This window comes from Amblyraja radiata, chromosome 10 (genome assembly GCF_010909765.2).
Source record: "Amblyraja radiata isolate CabotCenter1 chromosome 10, sAmbRad1.1.pri, whole genome shotgun sequence".
Taxonomy (NCBI): domain Eukaryota; kingdom Metazoa; phylum Chordata; class Chondrichthyes; order Rajiformes; family Rajidae; genus Amblyraja; species Amblyraja radiata.
This window is the reverse complement of record NC_045965.1, coordinates 47,714,184-47,727,284: the sequence shown is the minus strand read 5'-3', so window position 1 is coordinate 47,727,284 and position 13,101 is coordinate 47,714,184.

Genomic DNA, 13,101 nt, shown 5'->3' with positions numbered 1-13,101 from the left:
GAATATAGAGTTACCCAGGGCACAAGAACAGCCTTCCCAATTCAGTCAAATCATAGAATGGAAACAAGGAGTGTAGGAAGGAACTGCAGATGCTGGTTTACACTGAAGATAGACACAGGACCTGTTGCAAACTTTCCCTATTCCTAATCAATATGATGATAACACACTCCTCTCCTACCTAGTCATAACATGCTAGAGTAACTCAGCAGGACAGGCAGCATCTCTGGAGAGAAGGACCCGCACATCCTGAAGAAGGGTCTCGACCCAAAACGTCACCCATTCTTTCTATCCAGAGATGCTGCCTTTCCCGCTGAGTTACTCCAGCATTTTGTGTCTATTTTCTGTGGAAAGAAGGAACTGCATATGCTCGTTTACACAAATGGACACAAAGTACTGGAGTAACTCAGCAGGTCAGGCAGCATATCAGGACAACATGGGGTGTGAAACAGGGTCCCTACTCGAAATGTCACCTATCCATGTTCTCTAGAGTTGCTGCCTGACCCGCCAAGTTACTCCAGCACTTTGTGTCCTTTCAGTCAAATCATGGCAGACATGTAATGCAATCCTAATGATAACCCCAACCGTACCTCAATTGCAGAATAAACTTCAAAAAAACGTGGCTGAGTTTTGGAAAAAAAATAGACTAAATTGCAAAAAAGTCCTATTTAATTAACCATGCAGTGAGTGGTGCAATGGTTCAGCTGCTGGACTAGTAACCTAAAGGCCTAAACCCTAGTTTAAATCCCACCACCGCAGTTTAAGAATTTGAATTTGATCTAATATATTTGGACAGGTGCCTGGAGATTGAAGGTTTAGAGAGAAATGGACCTAAAGTGGGCAAACGAGTCTGGGGCAATGGGTGGTTGGTATGGAGGAGTAGGGCTGAAGGGCCTGTTCCTATGTTTTATGATTCTATGACTCTTATTTTGTTTAGTTGGGTGATCCACATACAACCTCAGGCATATTTCACTATAGGGAAAACAACCGGAACTACCAAAACACCAGTATTTTTTTAGATCACCCTGCTGTAAATTGTCGAGTGTTTTATGTTAACAGCTGTTGGTGGCCTTTGTCAATACACAACTCTCTGTCAATAGTTCAAATCACTGCTCCACTCCTGGCCTGTGATTGATTTGGTTCATTGGGCTTGCTGGGAAACACATGTCAGGAGTCGGATTGGATGAGAAAATGGCAGACTCTGGGAGTGGCCAAGTGGAAGGCCAGAGTTCCTGGCGACAGGATTGGAGGAACAGCACCTCATATTTTGCTTGGGCAGTTTACAAGCCAGCGGTATGAATATTGATTTCTCTAATTTCAGCAGTCAGAAGTCAGAATAAATCTATTAGCCAAGTATGTATACATACAAGGAATTTGACGGTGCTTTGCTTGCACATGGTAAAAACACGACATACATCAGACAAACATTATAATTCAAACATGTGAAGGTAAAAGAGACTACAGACTTTTGGCTGTTGAGTAGAGCTACTGCTCGTGGAAAAATTTTCAGCTCATGGCTGTTTTTATGTCTGGCTGTGGCGGCTTTGATAGTCCAGAGTCGCCTCCCAGAGGGAAGTGATTCAAAGAGTTCATGGCCAGGGTGAGAGGGGTCAGGGATGATCTTACCCGCTCGCTTACTGGCCCTTGCAAGTAATTTCAAGTAACCCTTGCATTCCCTCTCTCTCCGTCCCACCCTCATCTTGCTAGTTTCTGTTTGTATCCCTTCATTAACACCTCTTCCGTAGCCAACAATGGACCATTGTGGGCTCTGCCTTTCTTGCATCATCGGTGCCAGCTCTGATTTGTTATGTACCTTTTTATACCTTTAGATTCCTTCTCCCCTGACTCTGAGTATGAAGAAGGGTCTCAATCCAAAACATCACCTATTCCTTTTCTCCGGAGATGCTGCCTGACCCAGTGAGTTACTCCAGTATTCTGTGACTATCCTGGAGTCAGGGATGGGCTAGATCAAGCCCATCAGAATAGAGACCTGATGTGCAATTTCTGCAATATCATAAATTATTTTGTGTCTTGGCCTTTTGCTCTTTGACCCATCATGTATCCTTCCTCAGCTTCATACACATGGGCCAGACATACAGTTTGGTATGACATTGTTTTTGCCAGGGACATTCCACCTTTTATGGTGGACTCTTTCTTTCACGTGCAGAATTCTCAGTGAATTCTTGGCCCTCCCTCTGGCCTTTTACTCTCCTCAGATGATTTCACTGCAAACTACAGGCATCTCAACATTAGCTGTTCTAACCTGCCTTTCTCTGGCCTGCAGAACTCTGCACTTCCATGACATATTGCAGATTCCTTCACACACTGAATGGTAGCAGGAGTCTGAGTGTGCGTGGTTGCATCACTGGGTACCTGCTGCTAATACTGCAGTGGAAGCTACATCATCAGCCATCAGATGCGTCAGCATAGTTGGTTTCAGAAGTGTATGAACAGAGTTGGCTACTATTTCCGCACAAAACCCTGTATCGAGCTGATATTGAACTCTTAATGACATTGAAGGCTTTCTGGCAGACTTCATAATGCACTAATGTTTTGCTGTGTGAAGGAGGAATAGCGGTAGAAATAGGGTCATCAAAGGTCTCAGCTTTGTCCCTGACCACAGGAATAGGCATTCCAGTAGTGATCTGGGCATTAAGTCATCAGGATCATCCACCTCTTCCCATTAACTCCCACTGCCTTTGATTCTCAAGCATATTATCCTGAAAGAGAGAAAAATAAATATGTATGATTTGTGCCATCTGGTTCACCATTGATGTGGAAAAACCACTCATCTGATGAATCTTTACTTTAGACTTTAGATATACAACGCGGAGACTTGCTTTTCTGCCCAGCGTTCACCCCATGAACTAGCACTATACTATACACTAGGGGGAAATTACAATTTTTACCAAAGCCAATTAACCTACAAAACCTGTATGTCTTTCAGGTCTCAAGTGCAGTCTGCAAGAACCCTGGAGTCAAGTATCAAGTGTGCTATATTGACATGTAGACCAAGATGGAACAATGAAATTCTTACTTGCAGCTGCACAACAGGTTTGTACATACAGAACTCAAGAGATGATATAATAAACCAAAAAACAGTTCAATAAATTAAAAAAACATTATGGTGCAAAAACAAAACAAAGCCCTAGGTCCCTGGTGCAACCAAGGATATTTGTAGTGTGGAGGTTAGCTGGGATTCCTTTGGGACCGAGATGAGAAAAGCATTTTTCACACAGAGAGTGGTGAATCTCTGGAACTCTCTGCCACAGAAGGTAGTTGAGGCCAGTTCATTGGCTATATTTAAGAGGGAGTTAGATGTGGCCCTTGTGGCTAAAAGGATCAGGGGGTATGGAGAGTAGGCAGGTACAGGATACTGAGTTGAATGATCAGCCATGATCATATTGAATGGCGGTACAGGCTCGAAGGGCCGAATGGCCTACTCCTGCACCTATTTTTCTATTTTTCTATGTTTCTATGATTCGTGGTGTTGAATAGCCTGATGGTTGTTGAGAAGAAACTGTCCCTGAACCTCGACATTACAGTTTTCAGATAACTATTCCTTCTTCCCAATACCAGGAGTGAAATGAGAGTATGGCCAGAGTGGTGTGGGTCCTTGATGATGCTGGCTTCCATTTTGAGACTGTGTCTTCCATAGATCCTTTGTGGTCTGAAGAAGGGTCTCGACCTGAAACGTCATCCATTCCTTCTCTCAGGAGATGCTGCTGTCCCGCTGAGTTACTCCAGCATTTTGTGTTTATTTTCTATAGATCCGTTAGATGGTGGGGAAGTCAGTACCTGTGATGGACCAGGCAGTGTTCACCATATTCTGTAATCTCCTTTGTTCCTGGGTGTTCGAGTTGCCGAACCAGGCTGTGATGCAACCAGTCAATGTGCTCTCTACCGAACACCTGCAGAAATTCAAGGAGAGTATTTGTCAACATACCGAATCTTCTAAGGAAGTAAAGGCATGGATGGGCTTTCTTCATGATTGCATTAATGTGTTGGGTCCAGGACAGATCTTCAGTGATATGCACTCCCAGGAATTTGAAGTTGTTTATTCTCTCCACCACTGACCCGTTAATGAAGACAAGTTAATGGATCCTCAGCCTTCGCCTTCTAAAGTAAACAATCCTATCAGAGAGAACTGCAACATGGCGTCCAAAATGCCCCTCCCATTCTCTTTTTATATTTGCCTAATGCTTGCCCTCATTACGAATGTCAACCTAACCTCTCACCTGGAAGATGTTTAGGCTTGCAATAAATATGTACCCGCCTTTTCTTCCTATTTGCATTGACGGGTCCTATGATGCATCAGACAAATTAGTCAGTATTGTAAACCGGAGTGGAATCCAAACAGCATTTTATATTAAGATCATACAAGAATTGACAAAGTTTTACATATTTATAGGCAATATATTTGCACACTGCAGTATTACAGTGGTACTTGGAGCAATCCCTATCTTTATGAGCAACTAAAGCTCTGACCTTATGAATTCAAAGGACCTTTGATTACATTATACAAATATGTTATCCCACTGGCCTTTTGCATGAAGCTTACCTCTCTCTTTGAGTACATCCCTCAGTACACCTGGACTTTGATGTGTCTTTAGTTTTAGTTTTGGCCCACCCAAGGAGACATTGTGTTTCTGGTCAGAAAAAAGAAGGATGTATGGGTCAGGTATATGCAGCTGGGAACAAATGGAGGAGTCCAGGGGATTGGCAGGCATGCTTAAAAAGGAAATCAAGAGGGCAAAAAGATAGCTCACATAGATAAGATTAAAGAGAATTCAAAAATATTTTTTAAAGTTTCTTAAGGGGAAAATGATAAATAGAGAGAGAATAGGCCCCCTCACAAACCAAAGTGGTCATCTATCTATGGAGCTGCAGGAGATGGGCAAGGTCCTCAATTAATATTTCTTCTCTGTTTTTACCCTGTAGAAAGATGAGTACTAAGGATCTTCATCAGTCAAGGAGTTGTGTACATACATTGGGACGTTGTTACAAGATGTTGGTGTGGCCACACATGGGGTATTATATTAGGCTTGGTCACCCTGCTATAGGAAAGGTGTCATTAAGCTAGAAAGAGTGGAGCGAACATTTACGAGGATGTTGTCAGGTTTCGAGGGCCTGAGCTAGGTGCAGGTTGGGCAGCGCAAGACTTTATTCCTTGGAGCACAGGAGGTGGAGGGGCGATCTTATAGTGGTGTATTAAATTCTGAATGGAATGGATAGGGTGCATGCACAGAATCTTTTCCATGGAGTAGAGAAATCAAGAACTTGGTTTAAGCCGTGAGGGAAAAGATTAATAGGAACCTGAGGAGCAACTTTTTAATACAGATATGAAACATGCTGCCAGAGGAGGTAGTTGAGGCAGGTACAAAAACAATATTTATAAAGACATTTGGACAATACATGAATAAGAAAGGTTTAGAGGGACATGGGCTAAACATAAGTAATGGGACTAGCATAAATGGGGCATCATTGTCAGCATGACCCTCGGACAATCAATGATTGGACTTTACTGGCTTTATCTTGCACTAAACGTAATTCCTTTATCATGTATATGTACTTTGTGCATGGCTCAATTGCAATCTTGTATAGTCTTTCCCCTGACTGGTTAGTACGCACCAAAAGCTTTTCACTCGGTACACGTGACAATAAACTAAACTGAACTGAAGTTGGGTCGAAGGGCCTGGTTCCATGCTGTATGACTCTATGACTGTCATCTTAAATTTATGCCCTCTAGTTTTAGAATCCCCTATCTGGCGATAAGGCTGTGGCTATTCTCCTTGTCAGTGCCGCTGATGATTTTATAAGTCTTTATAAGTTCACCCTTCAGCTTCCTACACTCCATGGAAATATACCCAGCTAATTCAGCCTCTCCTTATAACTAAAACCCTCCAGACCCGGTAACATCCTCATAAATCTTGTTTGCGTCTTGTCCAGTTATGGACAAATGTTCCCCAAATGTGATCTTCCCTGTGTCCTGCAACGTAAGGTTCAGGTGGACCACAGCGCCTCCTACAGTTGGAGTTAATGTCTGTCCCTGTGTGTTTCTCAGGGAACAGCCCATACAGCACACTGTCCTGTTCTTGAGCTGCAGTTAAGGTTGGTCCAGGACAGATACAAATACATTTCTCTCCATACCTTTCTCAAAATGGGCTTTGCAACAGGGAATGGGTGATGGTCTCATCTCTACCATAGCCATAAATATACCTTACAGAGAAGCTGAGGCCCTGTGCAAGTTGGAGGGAGTATGTGTGGTATGAAAGGAGAAAACGGGAAGGAGAAACTGATCTGCTTCAATCCAACCATCATAATTCATACTCATAGAGTCATACAGCAAGGAAACAGGCCCTTCGTACAACCTGTCGAAGGTGACCAAAACGCCCCACCTAAACTAGTCCCATTTACCTGCATTTGGTCCGTATCTCTTTAATCTTTCCTATCCATGAACTTGTCCAAATGTCTTTTAAATGTTGTCATTGTATCTTCCTCAACTACCCTCTCTGGCAGCACATTTCATATACCAGCAACCTCTGTTTGAAAAAGTTGCTCCTCGGGTTCCTATAAAATCTTTCCCCTCTGTCTTTAAACCCATGCCCTCTAGTTCATGACACCCCTATCTTGGAAACAATAATCTGTGTATTCACCCTATCTATTCGCCTTATGATTTTGTACATCTTTATAAGATTAACTCAGCTTCCTGCACTTCGAGGAATAAAGTCCTACACTGCCCAACTGTTCCCTAAACCATAGGCCCTCAGATCCTGGCAACATCCTCATAATCTTAGCTTAATGGCTTATTTCCTATAGCAAGGCAACCATAATTGAACCCAATACTCCAAGTATGTCCTCGCTAATGTTTTGTACAACTGTAACATAATGCCCTAACTTCCGTACTCAATTTCCTCTCTGATGAAGGCTAGCATGCCAAAAGCCTTCTTCACCTCTCTATCTATCTGTGATGTGACTTTCAGGAAACTATGTACGTGTATTTCTAGATCCCTCTGCTCTACAACTCTGCCCAGTGCACTGCCACTCACAAAGGTCCTGTCCTAGTTTGACCGCCCCAATGTGCAACATGACACACTTAACTGAATTCAACTCCATTAGCCATTGTGATGGATCTTGACCCAAAATGTCACCTATTCCTTCTCTCCAGAGATGCTGCCTGTCCCGCTGAAGTACTCCAGCATTTGGTGTCTACCTTCTATTAGCCATACCTCCGCCAGCTGATGGAGATCCTGCTGTAATTTCTAAAATATGAAAAGTTGACCTTATTATAAAATGTTTCCAAATTATTGATACTTAATATATAAATGGGCTCAATAACATTCATTGTTGAGATTATTAAGGATTTCTGAAAGGCAGCCAAGAGGACAAATATTATGCTCTCTTTTGAATGCAATATTTGACTTTTTTTTATTACATTCTGTTTTTGTTTGTACAGAATTGCTAATACAATGAGGACAAAAAAGGACATTCCACCTGTGTTTCACAAGTATTTTAACTTATATGGTGCACTTTAGAGGAACATTATCTCTGCATGTCGGTTTTCATGGTTTTGAGTTAGTTGCATAGTCTCAATGTCCTAACAATGCCTAGGAAAGAGATAGTAAAATATGCTGCAGATTTAATTCTGTCAGCAGTCATTCCACACTGTTTGCAACAATACAACATGATTCACTGGATTACTGTAAGGCCAAAATGAATGGAACGCTGGTTGTCAGCAGGCCATTCCTGATCTGATTCTCTATTTCACATTTTCTGGACCTCTGCCCATGGATTCTTCTGGTCATCTTCAGACCTTTGCCACTCACCAGCACTTAGAATAATTTGGATAAAGTTACATCAATCTCACTCCTGATCCCTTTCATGAAGTAAAATCAGTTTTGGTTGTCAACAGTTTTGTTCGGCATATTGATTTGTCTCAAAACATAAAAGTGGTTCTGTCTGAATTCATCATGTTTGGACAGGCTGCTCATTAAAGTGTAGTTAGGTTTAGTTTAGTGATACTGTATGGCAACTGACCCTTCAGTGCACCGAGTTAACAACAACCATTTATCACCCGTACACTAGTTCTATGTCACACCATTTCACATCCTACACACTAGTGGCAATTTACAGAAGCCAATTAACCTACAAACCTGCACATCTTGGGAATGTGGGAAGAGACCGAAGCACCCGCAGAAAACCCACGCAGTCAGAGGGAGAAGGTACAAATCCGCACAGACCTCACCCTTAATCAGGATCGAATCTTGGTCTCTGGTGCTGTGGAGAGCCGTTACTTGAGCCCCTACCACAAGAACTTGAGCTTCTCCTCACAGCTTGAGTTGCCTTCTGCCACTAGGCCTAGCGGAGTTGGTCCTTACCCTTAACAACTTTTCGTTTGACTCCTCCCATTTCCTCCAAATACAAGGCGTAGCTATGGGCACGCGCATGGGCCCTAGCTATGCCTGCCTCTTTGCAGGGTACGTCAAACAATCTTTGTTCGAGGCGTACCAAGGCCCTATCCCCAAACTCTAACTCCGCTACATCGATGACTGCATTGATGTTACCTCCTGCACACATATACAACTCACTGACTTCATCCATTTCACCACTAACTTCCATCCGGCACTCAAATACACCTGGACCATTTCTCTACTATTTCTAGACCTCACTATCTCCATCGCAGGTGATAGACTCCTGACCGACATCCACTATAAACCCACTAACTCCCATGGCTATCTGGACTACACTTCTTCCCACCCTGCTTCCTGTAAGGACTCCATCCCCTACTCCCAATTCCTCCATCTACGCCGCATCTGCACCCAGGATGAGGTGTTCCACACCAGGGCATCGGAGATGTCCTCATTCTTCAGGGAACGGGGGTGAGGCTCTATACCCCGTAACTCTGCTCTCACTCCCCATGCCCCCACTCGTAACAAGGGCAGAGTCCTCCTTGTCCTCACCTTCCACCCTACCAGCTGTCACATACAACAGATAATCTTCCGGCATTTTCGCCAACTCCAAGGGGTTGTCACCACTGGCCACATCTTCCCATCTCCTCCCCATTCGGCTTTCCGCAGAGACCGCTCCCTCCGTAACTCCCTGGTCAATTCGTCCCTTCCCACCCAAACCACCCCCTCTCCTGGCACTTTCCTTTGCAACTGCAGAAAATGCTGCACTGGTCGCTTTACCTCCCCCCCTTTGACTCCATTCAAGTACCCAAGCAGTCTTTCCAGGTGCGGCACAGGTTCACCTGCATCTCCTCCAACCTCATCTATTGCATCCGCTGCTCTAGGTGTCAGCTGCTCTACATCGGTGAGACCAAGCGTAGGCTTGGTGATCGCTTCGCCCAACACCTCAGTTCGGTTCACAATAACCAACCTGATCTCCTGGTGGCCCAACACTTCAACTCCCCCTCTCATTCCGAATCCGACCATTCTGTCCTGGGCATCCTCCATGGCCAGAGTGAGGGGAAGGTATGACCTTTTTTTCACCCAGTTTTATTCCACCAGGGAGGTCTTACCTTCCACTACCTACAACCTCCGGCCACCACCTTCAACTAGCATCGCAACCGGCTTTGACTAAAAAATTACCGATTTTTAAAACGGCAACCTATTTTTAGTCGCGGCCGGTTTTGAATTTTTTGAAATAATCGCCGGAACATAGAAGAAGCGGAAACTACTTTCGACCATTAGGGAGACTGACAAAAACCTCCGGGAACTGCATGGAAACCTTGGGTGGGGCGCAAAGTCTCCAGAGGTTTCCATTCAGGTTTCCTAAGTGGGACAGGGGCATTAGTCCCTGCTTTCCCCTCCCCTCCCCAGCTCTCCCTCAACTCACTGTCTCCGCCTCTTCCTTTCTTCTTCCTGCCCCCCCCCCCCTCACATCAGTCTGAAGAAGGGTCTCGACCCGAAATGTCGCCTATTTCCTTCGCTCCATAGATGCTGCCTCATCCGCTGAGTTTCTCCAGCATTTTTGTCTACCTTCGATTTTCCAGCATCTGTAGTTCCTTCTTAAACATTTTTACCACCATAGGTAATGTGGTCAAACATTAAAGAAAAGATTTAAGCAAGAATCGTGTTTGATATATTTTCTTGGAAATCCATGCCACCCTACTCCCTCAGTTTCCACAATTCAAGGTTTAAAATTCTGTTTGACATTATTTAATGAGAGTTTGAAACCAATTAAATCTGCGGGTTTGTTTTTGTCTGCAACCAGCAGATGTCATTTAATTACTGTCGAAAGCCAACAGCTGGAACAATATATTCATCACTAGAGAGTAGTAACAGGTGACCCCAAATAACCAGAGAAAAGAAACATATTAATTAGACAGAGATATAAAATATCTTACATGATCATGTCATTTTATATATATTGTTGTATTTTGTCATTCTACGATTGCATTTTAATGTTTTTATACAAAGAAGCAAAACTTCTCTTTATGAATTAACTTCTCTTAAATACTTTCCAGCTTATGAGATTCTACCTAGTATAGCCCATGGCATCCATATAAGAAATGCACTCCCTAATTTCTGCATGGCAAGATCCCATAAGTTTGGGAATGCTTTTAGGGTCTGGAATATGCGGCCTCATAGGGAGTAATCTTCAACACATTTAAGCTGTCTACTTGAAAAAGAAGGCAGACATGAGATAAGGGGAAATGGGTGCAACATTGTGGATAGCTTCTTCAAAGAACTGGTATGGGCCCAATCAACTGAATGGCTTCCTCTGTCCCGATGAAATGCCAACAAGCAGGAAAACTATTTTTTAAAAAGAAAGGACACAAAGTGCTGGTGTAATTCCACAGGTCAGGCCGCATCCATGGTGAACAGGGATAGATGATGTTTTGGATCGGGACCCTTCTTCAGACTGATTTTGTGAAGGGGAGGGGTGGAGAAAGAATGCTATAAAGAGAGGAGAGGCAGGGCAAAGCATTGCAGGTGAAAAGGTGAACAGGCGAGTGGGGGGGAGGGAGTTTGATAGGCAGATGGTTGGACAAAGGACAAAGATGAAAAGGCAGAAGATAGGAGACAAAAGAATTGAAGAATTGTGCATTGTGAAGTCAGAGAAAGGAAGGGGAGGGGAGAAATTGGTGTGAGTCCAGGTGGGATACAGGGGGAGGGGAGGGGGGAAAGGGGTGTGGAGGAGAAAGGAGAGGAGGAGGGGGTTGTTGTTAGAGGTTACCTAAAATTGGAGAATTCAGTGTTCGTATATTTGGGTTGTAAGCTACCCAAGCGGAATATGAAGTGCTGTTCCTCCAGTGAACTATTTCTTTAATACTGCTCTTGGAAATAATACTCATCTTTGAAATAGTAGTGGTTACAAGGAGGCAACACATTCCCCATCACCTTGACTGATTTACAAGGTTGATTTTGTGTTTCCCTGGTCTGGAGTGGGTTGGCTTGAAATCATTTGCTCTGAATATTTTAACACCCATTGGATCATTTCACAGGAAGCCACAATGTACATTCTATCACTTTCATTCAATTTCAACTTGCCAGTGTAAGAACGCACTCATCCTGTCAGAATCTTTTGGTCAGTTGTTTCAATCTCTGTCCTTCGAGACTCCCATTGTGGGAAACAAAAATGCTGTTGCATTTTCATCGTGAATGGGAACGACACACTGCATTCACCAAGTGCGTCTGTGGAGACAGAATGAGAGTGTATTGTTATTTCTGTTGCTCTACCTGAGACCGGCAAATACAGTGCAGGTCAGTTCAAGACAGGCATTGTCTTTGTCATGTTGGTCGTGCCACAGATTGTCCAGTGTGTTATTAAGGAATTCTCATCTGCAGCATGGCAAGGATCCCTGTCCATCTCAAGTTAACCTCATTATTGGAAGCTAGATGTTTGTAATGTCCTTTAACATTTCCAGTCATTTTCCTTCAGAAAAAATATCCTTCACTCAATACTTTTACTACAATAACTTGAATTATATCCATGTAAGAAATCACATTCCTCTCACATTCCAAAGATGTGCAGGTTGTAGGTTAATTGGCTTTGTGAACTATTGTACGGGTGATCGATGGTCGGCGTGGACACGGTGGTTCGAAGGGCCTGTTTCCACGCTGTATCACTAAACTAAATTCTATAATGTGTAAGAGACACCTGTTTTTATAATCATTTGAGCTCTAACTTTTTAACATATATATATATTGCTTTGTTTTAATTTGTTTTATTATTTGCCACTGGCAAAGTGCTTGAAAAGCAAAATGCTAACTTTGTGATTAGGTTTCCCCAAGGGAGTAAAATAACAACCAATAGAGGGCTCTGCAGCACTAGACAACTTGCATTGATCTGTTCACCAGGAGGATAGTGAGCATCTGATTCAGTACAATAACCAAATGCATGCCTGAAATGGTTTGGCTATTGCTTTGAATGTCAGATATATTTAATGATAGAATCCTGAAGCATTCTATTAGAATTGAAGCAATATGGTGATGTTATTGACTATTAACTGCCCTTGAAATGACCAAGCAACCATTTAGTTCAAGAACAATCAGAAATAAGCAACAAATAGTCTCCTTGCCAGCCATGTCATCATTTCCAGATTTAAATATATAAACTGGACTAAATGTGAGTTTCTCAGGAAGGGATAGGAAGGCGGCAACAAAACTGGAAAAGATGTACATTTGAGGAGATCAGTTGTCAACCAAAGAAATAGCATTTTGCCTTGTTCCTAGCTCGTAACGACATACTACATAACATAATATTACATAACATAATACTACAGAAATCGTAACTGCATAACTATGTTTAAAAAAACACATTAGACTACTTTGCATATACACTGGTGGTGTAAAGGGTGAATGACAATTGTCCAACTTTTTGTTTCATTAGGTAAGGGTGGAATTTTAGTTGGCATAGCACCGGAGATCGATAGATACTTCATTAATAAGGGTGTCAGGGGTTATGGGAAGAAGGCAGGAGAATGGGGTTGAGGGAAAGATAAATCAGCCATGATTGAAATGCAAAGTAGACTTGACGGGCCGAATGGCCTAATTCTGCTCCCATAGCTCATGAATATGAGAATTTATTCAAAAAGTACCTTGCATTCCCTGTCCATCTGACACTTCTCACTGTTCCTTCTGATGGGCAACATGGGAT